The sequence below is a fragment of the Lacerta agilis genome, chromosome 1 (genome assembly GCF_009819535.1).
Source record: "Lacerta agilis isolate rLacAgi1 chromosome 1, rLacAgi1.pri, whole genome shotgun sequence".
Taxonomy (NCBI): domain Eukaryota; kingdom Metazoa; phylum Chordata; class Lepidosauria; order Squamata; family Lacertidae; genus Lacerta; species Lacerta agilis.
Window position 1 is genome coordinate 5826878 of NC_046312.1, and position 21077 is coordinate 5847954.

General features: G+C 47.5%; 1 protein-coding gene across 1 annotated transcript in view; it reads left to right on the plus strand.

Moving 5' to 3' along the window:
- SLC35F4 (solute carrier family 35 member F4) overlaps positions 1-21077 on the plus strand; it is a 117015-nt gene that overhangs the window by 39263 nt on the left and 56675 nt on the right. The gene's annotated exons all lie outside the window — the stretch shown is intronic.

Sequence of the window (21077 nt, forward strand, 5' to 3'; positions counted from 1 at the left end):
GGATATCAAATCCAAACTCTTCTTCTTCTACAAACTACAGTCCCCACCACCTCTGACCAATAGCGGGGCTGGCAGGGGCTGATGGGACTTGTGGACCGGAAGATCTGAAAAGTTCCCAGCTGGGGGAGAGCTGGGCTAAGCCCATCTCCACAGAGATGACTGCTCCATTTTTAGCACAAAACCCATCCCATGCAAAGAGGCAAACCTGGGCCCAGGAAGCGTATCTACTGCTCTAGAAAGATGACATTTAATATTACTGAAATATGCCAGGTTTGCAGGCGCTTGTTTACATGCAATGTAGGTCACTAACCTAAATTTAAACGGCACCTTTCTCTAGGGACTTGGCAGGCTTCTTTCCCTCGGGGAATACTCCCAGGAAAGCACGGCTGGTGATCCGAGGGGCAGATGGATGACCTGCTTCCTAATTGCGCTGCGCACGCTGTTTGCATAATGGGCGGAATTTGCAGCTGGAGTCAAAAGAGGGCAAGCCCATGGCGCTGCCCTTAAATTGGTGGCAATGGGAGGCCGTAAATTATATGCTGTTGCTGCTGAGCCCTTTCGTTGAGGCTCTCCCCCAGTGTTGCTGAAGAAATGCAGGTGAACGTCATGAGAGCCACTGTGGTGTAGCGGTTAGAGTGCTGGACTAGGAGCCGGGAGACCAGGGTTCGAATTCCCGCTTGGCCATGAAGCTCACTGAATGGCCTTCACTTTCAAAGAAGACGAGACAGATTCACGGAGGAGTGGGCTATCGATGGTTACTAGCCACAGTGCTTGTACCCAGTGCTTTTTTCCTTAAAAAAAAATATGTTTAGGGGTACTCTGATTTTCACTCAAGAAAATCACCATTTTATAGTTCAAATTGGGGTAAATAAATAACGGTAAATGGACAACAGTACAAAGCTTCACAAAATGTTTAGGGGTATGCGTACCCCTGTGTCCCCTCAGAAAAAAGGACTGGTCGTACCCTGCCTCCACAATTAGAAGCTGCAATGCTTCTGAATGCCAGTTGCTGGGAACCACAGGAGGGGAGAGAGCTCTTGTGGTCAAATCCTGCTCCCTGGTTTCCCATAAGCATCCGGTTTGCCACTTTGGGAAAACGATGCCATGCCCTCCAACATTTCTCCGATGAAAATAGGGATGTCCTAATCCATCATCATCATCAACGACACTTTATTATTACATTATTATTAATAATAAAACATTAAACAATTAAAAACCCTTCCCTATACAGGGCTGCCCTCAGATGTCTCCTAAAAGTTACATACTGCAGTTATTTATCTTCTTGGCTCGGGGATCGCATAACTCAGGGGTCTGCAACCTTTAAGACCAAAAGAGCCACTTGGACCCGTTTCCGAAGGGGAAAAAAAAAGGGAGCCGCAAAACCATTGCGACATTTAAAACAAATATAACACTGCATTTTATTTTTAAAAATCCAATTTAAATTTAAAAAAATGCGATTTAAATAAAAAAAATCCGATTTAAATTTTAAAAAAATCATTCATTTTTATCCACCCTGGGGACCACTACCAGGTCACAGCCTGATCCAAGGTGGGTTGCAACAGCATACAAATATTTGATTTGTTGTTGTTTTTTTTAAAAAATGAGTCCTCAACTGCACACTTGTGTTAAATGTTTGTCCCATGTCTTATTGAAGACTGCTGGCTTTTACAATAATCTTAGTGTCTTTTACCCTTAATATTCCAGACCAGAGGCTATGTTCACCTCTTCCAACCTCCTCTCTTGCTAAATAAAGCACAGAATTGCACCAGAGAAGCCTGTGATGTTTGTGCTGACTTGCATACAGGTGGCTGTAGTAGTTCGTAGTGTTCAAACCTTTTTAGGGGAGTTCCCTGCCCCCTTAATGACAATGGCGATAGATTTTGCACATGAACACAGATCCAAGTAAGGACTCCTCTCTTCCACGCCAACAGGTGCTTTGTCAAGGCTCCCCTAACACACACTCAGGACAGAGGAAAAACTGCAAAACGTCCCGGCCTTGCTCCGGGGCAGAGAGAGACGCGCGCCCGCGAGAGCGCGGTCTGAGGCTGCGAGCGGAAGCAGGAGCGAAGGAGGCAGCGGCAGGGAAACAGGCGCCACTTCCTCGACCATTTTTAAAAAGAGGGCTTCCCCCCTCGCCCGCCACCCGCCGCCCCTGGCCCAGCCCGCAGCTGCCTACCTCGTCGTCGCACCAACGCAGCAGCCAGCAGCCTTCCGAGAGGAACCGCGGCCAGCCCTCCCCCGCGGTCCCACGACCCAGCCGAGGAGTCCTGGCCTCCAGTGCCCGTGCGGCGACGCGTCTGAAGGCCCCCTTCCTGCCCCCATCCCGTCCCGCCTCCCAGCTGCCTCTGGATGCTGCGGGGTCCCACATACCTGCCGACCCCGGAGCTCCCCTGTCCGCCCCAAGGCCGCCTCCCACGCTAGGAAGACTCCCGGAGCTGGGCAGGGTTGGTCCCGCCAGGCAGGCTCGGGGGCGGCCTCTCCCATGGGCGCCTGCTTCGGAGGCGGAGGCGGGGTCTTCAAAGTTCCCCCTCCCGCTCGCCCAGCTCCATCTCTTCCCGAAGGAGCGTGCGCGCCTCAGGCGCGCTCCCCGCCAGAGCCCTCGGCTGAGCTGTGCCACCTCTACTGCGTCCCCACCGCCTCCGAGCCCCGCTGCCCCGCTGTTCAAGGCCAGGTGATCCTGGGTACGCCCCTGAGCAGCGCCCTCAGCCTCCGGAGGGCGGGCCGTCGGCCAGCTGGAGGGCGGTCGCTGCCAGCTGGAGAAGTGGGCGGGCGTATCCGCCCCGGAGCCGCGGCAGCCATGTAAAAGAGCCGCATGCGGCTCCGGAGCCGCAGGTTGCTGACCCCCGGCATAACTCTATACCCTCCAGCATTTCTCAAATGAAAATAGGGATGTCTGAAGGAAAAGTGGGACATTCCAGGATCAAATCAGAAACCAGTTTCTGTAAATCTGGGACTGTCTTTGGAAAATAGGGACACCTGGAGGGTCTGGGATGCTGGACTACATGCACCATGGGCCAGATCCAGCAAACTCTTCTTATGTCCGTAGGGGTTTATACACCAGAACCTTGATCACAGCCTGGGAACTAATTGCCAGCCAGTGCAAATCTCTTTCTTCTTCTTCCTTTTGGCTGCTGCTGCTGGAGTCCAGTGGCCTCTGAGCCCACAAAACTGCTGCATCTCTCCATCCTTGAGGCCTGGGGTCAGCCAGCGGCAGACTTGGGTACTGTGGCACCCTGTGCAAGGCTGACATCTGGCACCCTCCTAGTCCCTCTGCCTTCCCGAAAGTAGGTAAGGAGGTGCCTGGCTTTGGGAAGGAGGCGCAGGGCTCTGGCAGGGTCCTAGAGCCCCTATCTCCTTCTCAAAGCTGGGAAAGTGCTAGGCTTTGCGAAGGAGGCAGCAGGACCCTGCCAGAGCCTCACACCTCCTTGTCAAAGCCCAACACCTCGCTTACCAGGCTTTGAGATGGCACCCCCTTGGCTCAGCGCCTGGTGCCACCCGTACAGCCCTAAATTGGACCCTGCTGGAGTGCTGCCTCTTGCAGGGGACCTATCCAGTCCAAATGTTCTCAAATGTTTCCCCCTTCCCCCATGTCACAACCCCAACCCCAGCTCTCACAAGGCATCCAGTGCTCCACTTCAAAGAAGCTTCAAATCAAAATGATGCATTTTGCTGGGTTTGGGGCTTTGGCATTTTCTGCCTCTCTCGTCCAGTATGTTTTTGAAGCAAAGCAAGAAGGTTAAGACTTTGTCCCTGGAGTCTTCCCCGTAATGGTCTGAAAAAACTGACAGAAGAGTTCTCTGCAGAAGCAAAAGATAAATGTGTGTTGGAAGGAATAAGCTTTTATGGCTTGTTTTTGATAATCAAGGCATTCAAAGTTTTTTTTAAAGAAAAGATTGTCTAGGTCAGCTCAGGCTGATGGGAGTTGTAGTTCACAACATCTGGAGGGCACCAGGTAGGAAAAGCCAGGTGAGGAGTACAACTCCTTAGAAATCTTCAGTGGAGGAGAGTTCCACCATTTTCTGGGGGAGTCCATTCTCCTGTCAGACAGCTCCTACTTTTGCATTATATACAGATTCTTAACAAACAGAAGATGCCCATTTAGGTTAGTGCCAATTCCATATCAGGGCAGGATATTGAACCTGTTCGGTTGTTGGCATCCATCTGTCTTGGGAGACAATAGAGGAGTGCCCCTTTGGGGGTGAAGTCAAACCATTGGAGAGTTACAGCTGTGGCTGTAGAGACCGATACGGGACCACAGCTTAAGGCGGGCAGTAGGAGACCAGGGAGACATGATGATTTTGCCCACCAAGGAAGGCAGCTTACCCCTTACGCCAATCAAGTTGAGCTTATAACTTGTAACTGCTGCCTCCCATGTTGTTGTTTTAGGGCTTTTTTAGCTGCTGCATCACACTGTTGACTCATGTCAAGTTTGTGGTCTACCTGTTGACAGCTTCTAGGAGCCACAGATGAGGGCTTAGTTCTGGGTGGGGACCAAAGCTGGAGGACAAACCACTGCAGAAGGAGCGTGATGCACCCCCCCACCAGAGGTACTTCCCCAGTCTTGAAGCAGAGCAGAGCAGTTTTTATTCTGCAAGCCAGCCTTCCTCGCTGCCTTCTGGAAGCTATAGTCCAAAGCCTCTTGAGAGAACCAACCAGGCTGGGAGGAGCCTGTTGTATAAACTGCTAGTCCTTGTATAAAAGCCTTCCTTCCCGTTTACTGCAAGATTAGAAGAAATCCTGTTTCCAAGATGCCTTGGCCAGACACGCTCACGGGAGCTTGACAGCCGGCATGTGTGTGTGTTGTTGTTATTGTGAGAAACGGAGACTTAGAGCCGTTCTGCTTCAGGTCCCCGGACCACCAGAGCCGGAATTCTTCCAGTTATCTTTCATTTATCCTCACTTCTCTGTGCAGTTTACCCGGTTGGCATGGCAAGGCTTGCAATGCGGCGTGAAACTCCGTCCTTCCAAGAGGCGGCGGCTGCTCAAATCGCTTATCTCTTGCTTTCTAACTGCCCCAAGGGGGATTGCAAGAAGAGTCTGGCTGGATCAGGCCAATGGCCCTTCCTGCCCAGTACTCTGCTGCTAACAGTAGCTGGCAAAGTGTTTCTGGAAAGAGAAACGCCGCAGAATTTAGTTTCGGCTCGCTATTATTATTTTTTTGAAACCCGCTTAGTTCACGCTAGATGGGCTGATATGCAGCTTTGTACTGGCACATTTAGTTGTGCAGGTTCTCTTCATGATAGTCACAGCCATGTCCCTTTCTAAGATGGTGCAATAATATTATAATTATGCGATGATAATAATTAGGGATTTCTTGCAACAATCAGTGCAAAACTCGCATGTGTTGTTTTTTATGCATGGGCCACTGATTTGGAATGAGTGCTCCAACATCTTTTGGAATGATTTAAGTCATGTTTTCTTCAAATTTGTATGTAACAGCGTTCGCACACCTTTTTCTTGAAACCGAAGCACCCTGAGTTTCCAGTGCCTCTTCTGGGAGTGAATTCCATGCACTGTGTGAAGAATAGGGAGGGTGAATATGCCAATTTTGCCTCATTTCCATTTCTCATTTTTCCTGTCCTCAGTTCAGAGCTTCACATTTCCACATCAGCTGGCTTTCAAAATAAATCCACATGAAAATCCATTGACATTTTAGTGGAAATTTATCCCCACATACAACATCTTACCCTAGTGTACATTCTCATACATGTTAACTGCTTGGAGAACTCACTGCAAAATTCAGGGAAGTGCAGATTTTGAAAAGTGGGCATGTTTCGGTTCACTTACTGCTTTGGAAAGTGCCAATGAGATCTGTTTGCCTTTCAGTGCAAACTGAATCTAATTCCAGCCAGCCATCCCTTTGTCGGCAAGGTGATGTATTTGCTTTTTAAGATGCTGTCTAGGTTTCTTAAAAAGCAAAGACATCACCTTGCCGACAAAGGTCCGTATAGTTAAAGCTATGGTTTTCCCAGTAGTAATGTACGGAAGTGAGAGCTGGACCATAAAGAAGGCTGATCGCCAAAGAATTGATGCTTTTGAATTATGGTGCTGGAGGAGACTCTTGAGAGTCCCATGGACTGCAAGAAGATCAAACCTATCCATTCTCAAAGAAATCGGCCCTGAGTGCTCACTGGAAGGACAGATCCTGAAGTTGAGGCTCCAGTACTTTGGCCACCTCATGAGAAGAGAAGACTCCCTAGAAAAGACCCTGATGCTGGGAAAGATGGAGGGCACAAGGAGAAGGGGACAACAGAGGATGAGATGGTTGGACAGTGTTCTCGAAGCTACTAACATGAGTTTGGCCAAACTGCGAGAGGCAGTGAAGGATAGGCGTGCCTGGCGTGCTCTGGTCCATGGGGTCACAAAGAGTCGGACACGACTGAACGACTGAACAAATCCCTGGCCATTCCTAGTGAAGAAGTCCTTTCTCCTGTCTCTCCTGAATCTTCCAGCTTCGTTAAAGGTGAAGGTAAAGGGACCCCTGACCGTTAAGTCCAGTTGCAGTCGACTCTGGGATTGCTTGCTTTACTGGCCGAGGGAGCCGGCGTTTGTTCGCAGACAGCTTCCGGGTCATGTGGCCAGCATGACTAAGCCACTTCTGGCGAACCAGAGCAGCGCACGGAAACGCCGTTTACCTTCTCGCCGGAGCGGTATCTATTTATCTACTTGCACTTTTGACGTGCTTTCGAACTGCTAGGTTGGCAGGAGCTGGGACCGAGCAACGGGAGCTCACCCCGTCGCAGGGATTTGAACCGCCGACCTTCTGATTGGCAAGCCCTAGGCTCTGTGGTTTAGACCACAGTGCCACCCGCGTCCAGCTTCGTTAGAAGGCCCCAAATTCTAATATTGCAAGAGAACAAAGTGTCGTGATGAGCAAAGGGCACTCTGCCAGTGCTCAGGCGTGGTAAAGACATCCAGGAGCGGTTCTGCAATTCTGCAATTGCAAGGAAAGCAATTAGCGCTGGGTGCACTTTTCCCAACTTTTGAGACGTGTCAGCACTCAGCATCCAACTTTGCTAGCAGAATTCTCCCGAGGCCGGCGGACCTCCCTGGCGAGGCCGAAATAATACTGGAGGTGGGGGGTGGGGTGGGGGAAGTGGACTTTCTGAGAAGCTGTAATAATAGTTTTTAAGATGAGCGAGCCAGCAAAAAGTTAATGGCATTGCAGTCCCTTCTGTTATTCAACGGGGTTCCCCCCCCTTCACCTTTCATTCTTCAGTCATTTGGGACTTAAACAGGAGCAGCTCACAGACCTCAAAAATGAGCGCATTTGAATTCCAAGCAGTTTCATAATTCAGATTTTCAGAAATCTTGGGTGAGCTGCTGGCACAAAGGACCTGCTTTATTGAGGTGAAACGGTTCACAGCGGCTCTCTGGGGGGAGTTGTAATTTGAAAGGCATGGATACTTTCTCTGTGTTTGGATCCTGCATTGAGTTCTCGGGGGGAAATGAAGATCTTATTCCTCTTGTACTTATGTTAAGCTGTATTATATCATTGCAGGAGAGCTGAGAGCTGCCTTTCCCAATGAGGTGCTCCCAGATGTTTTGGCCCATGGCCCATGGGAGTTGTAGTACAAAACATCTGGTGGGTGCCAGGATCCCAAAGTGGGCCGTGGGAGGGATTACTAAGAGCCAAGGGGATGGCAGGGGGCACTGAGGTAAATGGAGGTAAGGCTTTGAAAAGCTGATTTCACTGGATGAACTTCATCAGTTTTCCTGAATTAATTAAACTAAATAATTTTAATTGGAGCCTGAATACGTGCACAATTAATGGTTAATGTTTTGAATGTTATTGTGTTGTCATCTTCCTTAGTAGGTCATAGAAATTAAACCACAGACCAACAAGTCAACATAAGGAGCAGAAATTAAACAATATCAGAGGTAGAGTGGAAGACTGTTTATTGAGAGCAGAGATTCTGATTTGCTTACACAGTGCTTACAGGCAGGTTAAACAATGTCTTTATTGAGCATTTGTTCTGGTTTATCTGTGGGGCAGCTACAATGCAAAAAGGCATCCCAACATTTTAAGCTTCTTTTTTGGTGATCGCCCGTAGCCGAGTAGGATTGTCTTCCATGAAATGGTCTTAACAGTGAGTCTGTAAGTGACTGTGGAGGCCAATTCTGGATCCACACGTCCTTCCACAGCAGGGACATAGGTTTCCGGGCGGGAGTTGATCACGGTGTGGATTTGCCAAGCGTGCCTTCCTCTTAGCATGTTTCTCCCTTGCGTCCTGAGTTCCAGCATCTTCAAAACCCATGACAGCTTTGGTAAAGGCTGTTCTCCAATTGGAGCGCTCTCAGGCCAGTGTTTCCCAATTTTCGATGTTTATACTATTTTTTTTTTTTAGATTTGCCTTGAGAGAGTCTTTAAACCACTTTTGTTGACCACCAGCTTTACACTTTCCATTTTTAAATTCGGAATAGAGTAGTTGCTTTGGAAGACGATCATCAGGCATCCGCACAACATGACCTGGCTGGTGTACGGCAGGGCTGGGGGATGAATCCCGAGGGCTGCATCCAAACCCAAGGCGTGAAATTCCCCACTCCCTTGTCCAAATGCCTCCCCTTATTTTGTTGCACAATATCTATTCTAATCAGAATCGTCTTCTTCCCAATGCTACGAAAAGGAACTGAACCACGGCACCGCAAAATATTTACATAATGCATAATCTCGTAGACTTGTGTTCTAGAAAATAAGCAAAGAAGACACAGGTCTTCATTTGCATAATGCATACATTTTGCAAAATTCAGGTTTTCTTGCTGCAGATTATATATATATACACACACACACACACACATATCAAGCACACAACTCTGATTATAATCTCCCGGCTTTAATTAACTCTCTGGTTGCTTGTCGCCACCAGCCACAAACAACAGCTCTCTCTCTTTTTCTGCAGCAAAAGAGGGGTCTGACTTTGGGAGATTTGAAATGCAATATTCCAGTCACAGGCCCACGGGAAGGACCAGATCTCAGGGGGCCAGAGAGAAGATTTGCCCTTAGCTTCTTTTTTTTTCTCATTTTTTTTAGAAGAATTTATTAGCATTTTCATAATACAACACAAACCCAGACCCACACCTACAAATACAAAACAATTACAAATACACATAATGCCAGGATTCTTCTTCTTGTTTATATACCTAGCAAAAAAAAAATTTCTATTTCCGAATCTTGACGTTTGACTCCCCCTGCCTTTTCACCTTCGGTTTTAAATCCATATTTTACTTTCTTAACACCTTTTCTCTATAATTTTTTTTAACTTAAATTAAAGATAACACAATTATCTTCGTCATCCTATTATATCACAAATCTTAACAGAATATTCTTATAAAAACTAAACTTATTTCTTCTGTCCATTATCATGCTGCTTTAGCTTAAAATCCAATATCCCCTTACTTATTCAAAATAAACTTATTCTTAACAAGCTTCACTCTCCGGTTTCAGATACCATAGCAAACCATTTGGGTTTTACATTTAGTGCTTCATCCCACCCCCCCTCTATCCATTGTCTTTCTCTGTCTTTCGCCGGAACCAATCCTCGAGATGTCATCTTTTACCAAATGTCCACAGATCCAGGCAGTATTCACAACAGACCTTGCATTGAGCTTCAGGGTACACATCACATCTTTTCTAGGCTCCTCCGTTTCTTTGTAGCATACTTCTTCTTCTTGTAAATATCTTAATTCCATGTCCCTTGCCCCCGAGCTCCCACCTCGGGGTCTGGATATTATAAATTTTCCCGTTCCGGGGCTGCCACCCCCAGCGAACGGTTCCTTTTCCCGGAGTCGCCCAGCCATTTCAGACCATCCTTGAAGTACCCCTTCTAACTCTTTGCCCAGGTTTGCTTCCATTGTGTAAAACTTTTGAAAAGCCTCCTCTGTGGGAAGTAAGTTCTTTTTATTTATAATCCCACTCAAGACTTGCAATTTCCGATTAAGCAGTTCCAGCCTCAAGACAGCAAGCATTTCCTCCTCCCCCAGACCAGAGTTCAAAACAAGTTCAAACACGTAGTCCAGCATTTTGGAGGAGAGGGTGAGTGTCAAATTTCAGTTCCTGTCTCTTCCTTCCTTTGTTTCAATTGTTTCCCACGTCAGTCCAAATTTCCCATCGCCATTTTTTCTGAAGCCAGAGTGTAAAGATCAAAACTTTAAAAGGAGATATTTTCTGCCCACTTAATCCCCAAAGGGAAATCTCAGCAGTCTCAGTTTTTAAATTCCAAACACTTTGTATCCATTATTGTAGCAGCAGTCACTCAAACTGGTTATTTTCTTTCTTTCCCGAAGGGAGGAAGGCAGGCTCCCTTTCCTCTTCCCCCCGGATCGTTCCAAAGATATAAAAGTCAATCAAAGTCAGTCAAATACTCACGACCACCGGGTTCTTTCCATTCGCTAAAGACAGGTAGAACTTAGACGCTCATCACAGGCTTTGCCGCCGCATTTACATCCCGGTTGGGGCATGTCCCCTATAGCCCGGCTCCGTCGTCCCTTCACCCCCACTCCCCCTTTACAGGGGGAGCGAGGGAAGGGTTCGGAGCCACAACGGGCACAGCCGGGGAGCCCAGGGTGCGGGACGCTCTTCCCGCACCCCACCGGAGCCCCGCTTTGCGGTAGCGGGGCTCCAAACCCCCGGGATGGACTGGGCGCCTCGCAGCCGAAGCAGCCCACGACCACCCGCAATGGCGTCGCCGCCGGAAGTCTGCCCTTAGCTTCTTTTAATCATTGAGTAAGGTGGCTGTTCCAATCTATTGTGGGGAAGTGGGAATAGCAGTGATGCCGGCAACGTAACCATCTATTTCTCCTCCCAAGAAACATCATCTGTTCTGTGTTGTCTTAACTGTCCTGGAAGGGTTGTAGTTTCAAGAGCAATTTGGAGGTAGGAAAGATTCTGCTTTTAAATTCTGAGATCTGTCAAAGGTGAGGCTCGGTTAGGATAACTTCTCAGGGGAGATTGAGGTTGAATCCTGATATGACGGAAGTACTGTTTTGGGGGGACGGGGTGGGCGGGTGTGGAGGACTCCCTGGTCCTGAATGGGGTAACTGTGCCCCTGAAGGTCCAGGTGCGCAGCCTGGGAGTCATTTTGGACTCACAGCTGTCCATGGAGGCCCAGGTTAATTCTGTGTCCAAGGCGGCTGTCTACCAGCTCCATCTGGTACGGAGGCTGAGACCCTACCTGCCCACGGACTGTTTCGCCAGAGGGTTGCATGCTCTGGTTATCTCCTGCTTGGAATACACTGCAATGCGCTGTACGTGGGGCTACCTTTGAAGGTGACCCGGAAACTACAACTAATCCAGAATGTGGCAGCTAGAATGGTGACTGGGAGTGGCTGCCGAGACCATATAACACCGGTCCTGGAAGACCTACATTGGCTCCCAGTACATTTCTGAGCACAATTCAAAGTGTTGTTGCTGACCTTTAAAGCCCTAAACGGCCTCGGCCCAGTATACCCGAAGGAGTGTCTCCACCCCCATCATTCAGCCCGGACACTGCAGTCAGTGCCGAGGGCCTTCTGGCGGTTCCTTCACTGCGAGAAGTGAGGTTACAGGGAACCTGGCAGAGGGCCTTCTCGGTGGTGGCGCCTGCCCTGTGGAACGCCCTCCCCTCATATGTCAAGGAAATAAACAACTACCTGACTTTTAGAAGACATCTGAAGGCAGCCTGGTTTAGGGAAGTTTTTAATGTTAGAAGTTTTATTCTGTTTAATATTCTGTTGGGAGCTACCCAGAGTGGCTGGGGAAACCCAGCCAGATGGGTGGGCTATTAATAATAATAATAATAATAATAATAATACCAGGGGAGATGGCTCTTGTAGCCTTCTGTGTACAGCCGCAAACACTGCCATCAGCTGGCGCAGATTTTCGAGATCTCGACGGCAAACCTTGAGAGTGTTTGCACATATGCACGCAAAATTCCCCAGACGTTTAAAAATTCAATTTGCTCTCCTTTTTAAAGAGAAGCATGGCAAGCCCATTAGCGAGGAAAGGGAACATATGTTTCCTCGTGCTGAGCAGCTTGGACATGCTGCAGGCGGCAGATCGCAAGAGACGCTCTTGGCACGTAGATTTTTAAAAAGTGACATCCCTCTTCTCTCTCTCCCCCCCCCCCCCGGCACCACCAAACAGCCATCGAGATAATTAATCATAAGGCAAATTAAAGTTCCGAGCCTGGAATGACTGTGTGGTACCTAGACCACAGTTTGGGAAGGATGCTGAATAGGGCCTGCTGCTGATGCTCACCCCTGTGACCTCACCTGGGGAGGAGACCCGAAGCAGAACCTCGGGTGTTGAACAGAGTGGATTGTCAAGGCATCCTTTGGAGAAAGAAGGTCCTTTATGTACTTGAAGATACTTCAAAGGCCCGGGCCTAATTGCTCCCAAATGTAGCAGATTCATATCGAAATCTTTTCAACTGTTCTTTAAAAAAGGCCCTTCACTTTTTTGTTTTTTTTTGAAGCACAGAAGAAGACACAGGAGAGGCTGAAGGAGCTCCTGGTGACGGAAATTAACCCTGCTGTCCATCATTAGGATGGTTATGAACACCTGTGATTGCAAGCACGATAATAAATGCAAACGTATCAATTTGCATGGAACATATTAAATTGTGTGGAACAGGTGGATGGAGCACATTCGTCAGGGGTTGCTGGATAAGTTAAGCAAAAGGTCCCGAGTTCAGTTCCCAGAAGATCCAGGTAGGGCTGGGAAAAGACTCCCTGGCTGAAATCCTGGAGAGCTGCTGCCAGCCAGTGTTGGCAATACTGAGCTGGATGGACTGGGGGGTCTGGCTCAGTAGAAGGCAGCTTCCTATGCACCCATGTTTGCGTGGCAGAGAGAAAGTGTGTGTAGTCAGCCCACCCATGTCCCACATGGGGAGAAAGATGTCGGAGGGAGGAATGGTCAAATACTGATGGCACCTTGCCCCCAAATTGGGGGAGATTAGCAGCCAAACCTCACACATGCACATTCTTGCTAGTTAGCCTGAGAAGGGGCTAATTGTCAGGAAATGGCCTACTCACAAGTAGGACCCTGGCAGAGGCACATGCCCAACTGGCATGTTCCCTCCTTCCTGGGCGATTGTTCGGGAGCTTCTTAGTTTTCTTTGGCCCCCGATATCTCAGTGATTGATGTGGGAGTACACCAACACACTTAGGTATCTGCAGAGGTTTGCGCAGTTGGGTAACAGACCACAGCAACTCAGTATTGTGGCCAACCTACTTTATTACATATATACACAGTCGGAACACTTCAACATGGCTCCCTCTCTCTCTAGCATCAGACAGCAAAGAGAAAGAACAAAGGACAATAGTCCCACTTCAGGGAAACACAGTAAGACAAACATCCTGTCTATGTAACTTCCCACTGTGTGGAAACAAAACTTATACCCAGTCATGTGAAATATAATAAACCCATGACCTGCACATAGGGAAATGAATCTCCCAACACTAATCCCATAGTGCTGAATTGCTGATAGGCAGATACTCAGACCATAGAAGTTCAATTGGTAGAGAGGGCTCTGTGTGATGTCATTTCCTCTCCTCTCCTGGACAGGAAGGAGCATAGAGTACTTCCTGTTCCTCTCTCTCTTCCTTTGACCAACATTGAATGCAGTCATGCCTCTGTTTGCCCCAGCTAGGCACATTCCTGAGGCTGGTTATATTGTTAATATAGGTATTTTGCCTGCATAGTTTTTACTGCTGCCATTGCTGCGAACTAACACAAGATTACTTACTTTTAAACTATAAACTTTCTTCCTTGGTTGTTGTCTGATTCTTTATTAAGCAGCGTGAGAAAGAGGAGGCCAGCTTACTTCGTAGCATGAGTTGTACAGAATAAGGCTTTACAGATGAATTCCTTTTAATTTTGCTGCCAAGGATGGGATTTTGAAACTCTGTTCAACCCACACATGTGAGTGCTTGGTGGGATAAATTGCAATTCATATATCCTTTCCTGCCTTTTAAAACCCATTCCACACGAACTCCCAGTGGCTTCATATATATATTCAATAGCACATAGGATAATACAGTGGTACCATGGTTCTCAAACACCTTGGTTCTCAAAAGCCTTGGTTCTCAAACGCCTTGGTTCTCAAACGCCAAAAACCTGGAAGTAAGTGTTCCGGTTTTTGAATGTTTTTCGGAAGCTGAAGTCTGATGCAGCCGTCGGCTATTGTTTCCAGGGCACCTGCACCGATTGGAAGCTGCGCCTTGGTTTTCGAACATTTTGGAAGTCAAACGGACTTCCAGAATGGATTAAGCTTGGCGCTTTTGCTATTTATTTTGCGTTTTTGTTTTTGAGGCTTTTTCGGTTCATTTGTTTTTGTGACTGGTGTGGAACCGAGTTCAGCTACTGATTGATTTTCATTGTGTGACTGCGGAAATGGATAAAAGCCCCCCCATCCAAACAATGACTATCATCAGTGCAGGGAAGGGAAAAAATAATTTTTATTTTTATCCTCTACAATACTGCCTTATTTATTTTATAGTACAGTACATTGATTATTGCTTTCATTTTATGGATCTGTGGTCTTGTTATATAGTAAAATTCATGTTAAATGGCTGCTTTAGGGGTTGTTTTTAAAAGTCTGGAACGGATTAATCCGTTTTGCATTGCTTTCTATGGGAAAGCACAACTTGGTTTTGGAACGCTTTGGTTTTGGAACGGACTTCCAGAACGGATTAAGTTTGAGATCCAAGGTACCACTGTACTCTCCCAATGCCACTCTCTGTAGGACTGGAACCACCACAGAACAGTCCCCCTGTTCCTTTCCCAGAGCCACAATTCCCAGAGTTCCCAGTGAAGAGGGATTGTCTGTTAAACCTCTTTGGGAATTGTAGCTCTGGGAGGGGAATAGAGGCGTCTCCTACAGTAATAGCTCTCAGCACCCATAACAAACTACAGCTCCCAGAATTCTTTGGTGAAGCCACGACTGTTCAGAGCGAAGAAGAGTTTGGATTTGATATCCCACTTTTCACTACCCGAAGGAGTCTCAAAGCGGCTAACATTCTCCTTTCCCTTCCTCCCCCACAACAAACACTCTGTGAGGTGAGTGGGGCTGAGAGACTTCAGAGAAGTGTGACTAGCCCAAGGTCACCCAGCAGCTGCATGTGGAGGAGTGGAGACGCCAACCCGGTTCACCAGATTACAAGTCTACCGCTCTTAACCACTACACCACACTGGCTCTCCACACAGTGAAGTCGTACTGCTTCAAATCCATGGTCTAAATGTGGTCCTAACTGCACACGGCATTGTCATGGGAACGGCACGCAGGATTACGACACGAGAGTTTGACTTTTTAAGCGGCTTTCCGTGAAGGTTATCGCAGTCGCACTAGCAAACGAGAGACAAGCTTCTCCTCTTCGAAACACACTCTTGACTTAACATTCCTAGGCAATTCATAATTCATGGGGACACTGGGAAAGGGTTTGAATTTTCCCCTGACCTACTTAGAGCAACAATGGCTACATCTGTGCAACATGCACAAGATCACAAATTCACCGGCTTGCAGATTTATTCCGCAGTGGCCAAGACCAACCCCACGACATCTCTCCACACAAATTCACTCGCACTATAATTCAAAATTATCCAAACCTGCAGTATCCGAGTTTTGAATGGAGAGTGCAATTAGTGAAAGGGATTGGGGCAGTTTCGGAGGTAATTACCTCTCTTAAACAGTTGCCATGTGGGGTAATTACCCTGCTGAAGCAGTGGCAAAATTGGAGCATGCTTACCCACCGGTTAACAGTTTATGAAAGTTTATGTTTAGGGAAATTTTTAATGTTTGATGTTTTATCGTGTTTTTAATATTCTATTGGGAGCCACCCAGAGTGGCTGGGGAGCCCCGGCCAGATGGGCGAGGTATAAGTAATAAATTATTATTATTATTATTATTATTATTATTATTATTATTATTATTATTATTATTATATTTTCAGGGCCGTGGAGAAGATTACTCCAGAAAAGTGGACTAGAAAAAGTATTAAGGATTTCTCAGACCTTGGGGGTGGGAGGGGGAATTCAGACTATGAGTTGGACATTTTGATTTCCAAAGTTGGCATTCTTTGAGGGATACTTGCAAAAGAAAATTACTTTTAAGGTTTTGTTAGCTCATCAGTACCTTCCCCTGTGGCTTGCAGGACATCTTCAGGAGAAGGGACAGCTGCACAAATCCACCTTTCCTCCAAGGAAGGCTTCCCGTTTTATCCTCACAACCTTGTGAGGTAAGCTAGGCTGCGAAACTGTGACCAGCCCAAGGTCACCCGGTGAGCGTGGCTGAGTGGGGAGATTCGAACCCCTCTCCCCCTGCTTGCGGTCCCTAACGCTTTCTTAACTACCACTCCACACTGCCCCAGATCTTTGGCACTTCCCTGCCATTGCATCTTGAAACAAACCAGGTGCCTTGGTTTGGTGCAACGTTTATTCCAGAAGGGGAAGAAATGGAGGCAGTGAGAGATTTCACTTTCTTGGGTTCCATGATCACTGCAGATGGTGACAGCAGTCACGAAATTAGAAGACGCCTGCTTCTTGGGAGGAAAGCAATGACAAACCTAGACAGCATCTTAAAAAGCAAAGACATCACCTTGCCAACAAAGGTCCGTATAGTTAAAGCTAGGGTTTTCCCAGTAGTGATGTATGGAAGTGAGAGCTGGACCATAAAGAAGACTGATCGCCGAAGAATTGATGCTTTTGAATTATGGTGCTGGAGGAGACTCTTGAGAGTCCCATGGACTGCAAGAAGATCAAACCTATCCATTCTCAAAGAAATCAGCCCTGAGTGCTCACTGGAAGGACAGATCCTGAAGTTGTGGCTCCAGTACTTTGGCCACCTCATGAGAAGAGAAGACTCCCTGGAAAAGACCCTGATGTTGGGAAAGATTGAGGGCACAAGGAGAAGGGGACGACAGAGGATGAGATGGTTGGACAGTGTTCTCGAAGCTACTAACATGAGTTTGGCCGAACTGCGAGAGGCGGTGAATGATAGGCGTGCCTGGCGTGCTCTGGTCCATGGGGTCACGAAGAGTCGGACACGACTGAACGACTGAACAACAACAACAACAACATATTCCAGCCATGGGACTTTGTGGTTTCCTCGGCCTATAATTTGGATAGTTGTTGTTGCTGCAGACTCATAAACTTCCCTAATATTCCCTCGCTTTTCTCCCAGCCTCAGCAATAAAGCCTTGGCTGCCCTTGCAGCAATTTCAGCTGATTAATCGATGGAGTGCTTGACGTCTGCCATATGTTATACTCGAAACTCCTGCATATATTTTTTTTTTAAAAAAGAAATTTATTATGAGAGATCTGAGCGGTTGGTAGGTTTTTTTTTTTTTTTGCTTTATGAGCAAAAAAGTGCCCCTAGCGCAACTTTGGCTGAACAGGGCGGTCATTAAATCACAGGGATGTTTGTTTTGCTGTCAAGCTCAGGTTTGGACCGCGTTTAGCCTAAAAGTAAGAGGCCTTTCAATTTTGCATGTTCAGGCGATCCGTCACCATAAGCTAAATGGATGGGTTAAATGTGCTATTTAAATTGTGCTCAGCAAAGCGGCGGATCGTTTTCCTCCGCTGAAATATACTTTCTGGTGCCGGAGCCAGTGCTGCAAATCCTCGGCGGTGAATTATTTACGGGCAGAAATGTCAATGTTTGGAGACGCCGAATGATCTTATTGATAGAAGCAACTTCGGCCTTTTGATGCTCTTGTGATCTTTTGGAATTTATTCTGTTGGCTGTGGGTGGTTGTTGTGTTTCGACTCTTTTTTTGGGGGTGGCATCCGTGCAGCATTTTGCCACCCAACCAAGTGTGCAGAAAGCGACGCGCAGCACAGAATCGGGAGGGGTCTCGGCGGTCATCTAGACCAACCCTGACTAATGAAGGAAGACTGCTGCCACAACATGCAGCCTCAGTTTGGGCATGCAGCCTTAGCTTGGAAACTAGTGTCACAACCATAGAATCATAGAATCATAGAGTTGGAAGAGACCACAAGGGCCATCCAGTCCAACCCCCTGCCAAGCAGGAAACACCATCAAAGCATTCCTGACCGGTGGCTGTCAAGCCTCCGCTTAAAGACCTCCAAAGAAGGAGACTCCACCACACTCCTTGGCAGCAAATTCCACTGTCCAACAGCTCTTACTGTCAGGAAGTTCTTCCTAATGTTTAGGTGGAATCTTCTTTCTTGTAGTTTGAATCCATTGCTCCGTGTCCACTTCTCTGGAGCAGCAGAAAACAACCTTTCACCCTCCTCTAGATGACATCCTTTGATATATTTGAACATGGCTATCATATCAACCCTTAACCTTCTCTTCTCCAGGCTAAACATACCCAGCTCCCTAAGCCGTTCCTCATAAGGCATCGTTTCCAGGCCTTTGACCATTTGGGTTGCCCTCCTCTGGACACCTTCCAGTTTGTCTGTATCCTTCTTGAACTGTGGTGCCCAGAACTGGACACAGTATTCCAGGTGAGGTCTGACCAGAGCAGAATATAGTGGTACTATTACTTCCCTTGATCTAGATGCTATACTCCTATTGATGCAGCCCAGAATTGCATTGGCTTTTGCGAATTCAGTGGGCAGGATTTGATTAATGAGAGTCCATTAAGGGATCTCATCCAGTCCATTACCAAGGCATGACAATGGTCCGGCACATCCACTGCAGGGGTAAAGGAGAAGCAGAGCTGTGTGTCATCAGCATATTGCTGACAGTGTATTCCAAAACTCCCGATAACCCCAGTCAGCGGTTTCATGTATTGTATTTTTCCGTGTATGAGACGACCGCCAATTTTTGCCGATCATTATTTAGCAAAAAAGCATTGTCTTATGCATGAAAAAATAAGGTAGATGTTAAACACCATGGGGGATAAAATCAGCCACACATTGAAGACTCCATGGGGCTGAAGAGCCCCCCTCAAGCAAACAAAGGGTAAATGTAAAGGGCCCTCCCTGGATGGTTAAATCCAGCCAAAGGCGACTATGGGGTTGTGGCGCTCATCTCGCTTTCAGGCTGAGGGAGCTGGCGTTTGTCCGCAGACAGTTTTCCGGCTCATGTGGCCAGCAAGATTAAACTGCTTCTGGCACAATGGAATACTGTGACGGAAACCAGAGCATACGGAAACGCCGTTTACCTTCCCGCCACAGTGGTACCTATTTATCTACTCGCACTGTCGTGCTTTTGAACTGCTAGGTTGGCAGGAGCTGGGACAGGGCAACGGGAGCTCAGCCTGTTGCGGGGATTCAAACCGCCGACCTTCTGATCGGCAAGCCCAAGCGGCTCAGTGGTTTAGACCACAGCGCCACCCGCATTCCCCCACTCCTCAAGCATCACCCTCTGGAAATGAGCATCTAAGTAGGACCAGAATCACCGCAAAGTGATGCCACCGATCCCTAACTCAGACAGCCACTCCAGAAGGACACCATGCTCAATGGTATGGAGAGTGGCTGAGTGGTCCAGGAGAATTAACAGGGACACATTTACCCTGTCTGTCTTCTGACAAGTATTGCACCTGCAGTGTGGGCTGCTTCACTACACATGCAGAAGGAGAGCCAGTGTGGTGTAGTGGTTAAGAGCGGTAGACTCGTAATCTGGTGAACCGGGTTCGCGTCTCCGCTCCTCCACATGCAGCTGCTGGGTGACCTTGGGCTAGTCACACTTCTCTGAAGTCTCTCAGCCCCACTCACCTCACAGAGTGTTTGTTGTGGGGGAGGAAGGGAAAGGAGAATGTTAGCCGCTTTGAGTCTCCTTTGGGTAGTGATAATGCGGGATATCAAATCCAAACTCTTCTTCTTCTTCTTCTTCTTCTTCTTCTTCTTCTTCTTCTTCTTCTTCTTCTTCCTCCTCCTTGTGCAGCTGGTGTATTGGAAAGCACCTAATACACATTGCAGAGACCCTCAGTTGTCCCCTCCCCAACTATTCTGCCACTTGTCTTATCAGTCTGATTTTGCTGCGTCAGACCACACCGAGGTTTGTGTTCGTAGTGGAACACTTTTCTCTTCCTCGTAGGATCTTGTGCTTATAGTTGGGGTGGGGAGGAGAGAGCGGGAGGGGGGGGAGCCATTCGCTGCATTATTCACTTGACCAGAAATAGATTATGTTCTGAGAGTCATCTTTGGGGGAACAGATGGCCTCAGGTAACAGCAAAACTCCCAGTTCATTCATGACGTCCTTTCCCAGGTATGCTGCTTAGAGGGAAGGGCACAACTCAAACCTTTATTTTTTTTGTGTGTGTGTGAAACTCAGGTCCAGAGACTGAATGTGGCCCCCAAGGCCCCCTCTATCTGGCCCTTGGAAGTGTCACCACATCACACACCTCGCTGGCTTGGAGTGTTTTGTCTTCGTCGGGGTGTGCCCTTGAAATGCCTCCAGCGATCTGGAAAACGTTTTTGAAGGTGTCAGATGAACATGGAAACGGCTCAAAGTGAAAGCAAAGAGTCACAGCATTTCACAGTGCCCCCCCGCCTTCATTTTAAATCTGCAAAGCACGGGTTGATCGCCCAAAGACATAAAAAACCCATCATCATTTTGGAATTAAAACTGATTTAGCATGGGAGCCACTTGAAGCGCAGGTTTTTCGCCTCCCTCTCATAATGGCCAAGTGGCTTTTAACTTGTTTGCAAATGATCTAGAGTTAGGGGTTAGTAGGAAGGTTGCTAAGTTTGCTGATGGTATTAATTATAAACACATAAAATAAATAATGGGCGCAGACAGTGTTGACAGCTGGCCTGCTATCAGGGCAATTGGTATTTTAACGCTGGTTCTAAATAGGTTTTCTTTTAAGAATTGTTTTTAACTATTTTGTTTTCTTCACATGGCATTTTAAATTTGAGGTTTTAAAAATAGCATAAGCTGCCTTGAACCCCAGCTTGGGAGAAAGGCGCGATATAAATAGGATCAGAGAATCACAGTTGGAAGGGACCACGAGGGTCATCTAATCCAACCCCCTGCAATGCTGGAATCTTTTGCCCAATGTATGCCAAGAACTGGAAGACCCAAGAGATACCGACAATCGATGAATGGCAAATGAAGATGATGGACTTTATGGAACTTGCTGAACTGACGGGGAGACTACGCCACCAGAAAGAAGACATGGTGGAAGAA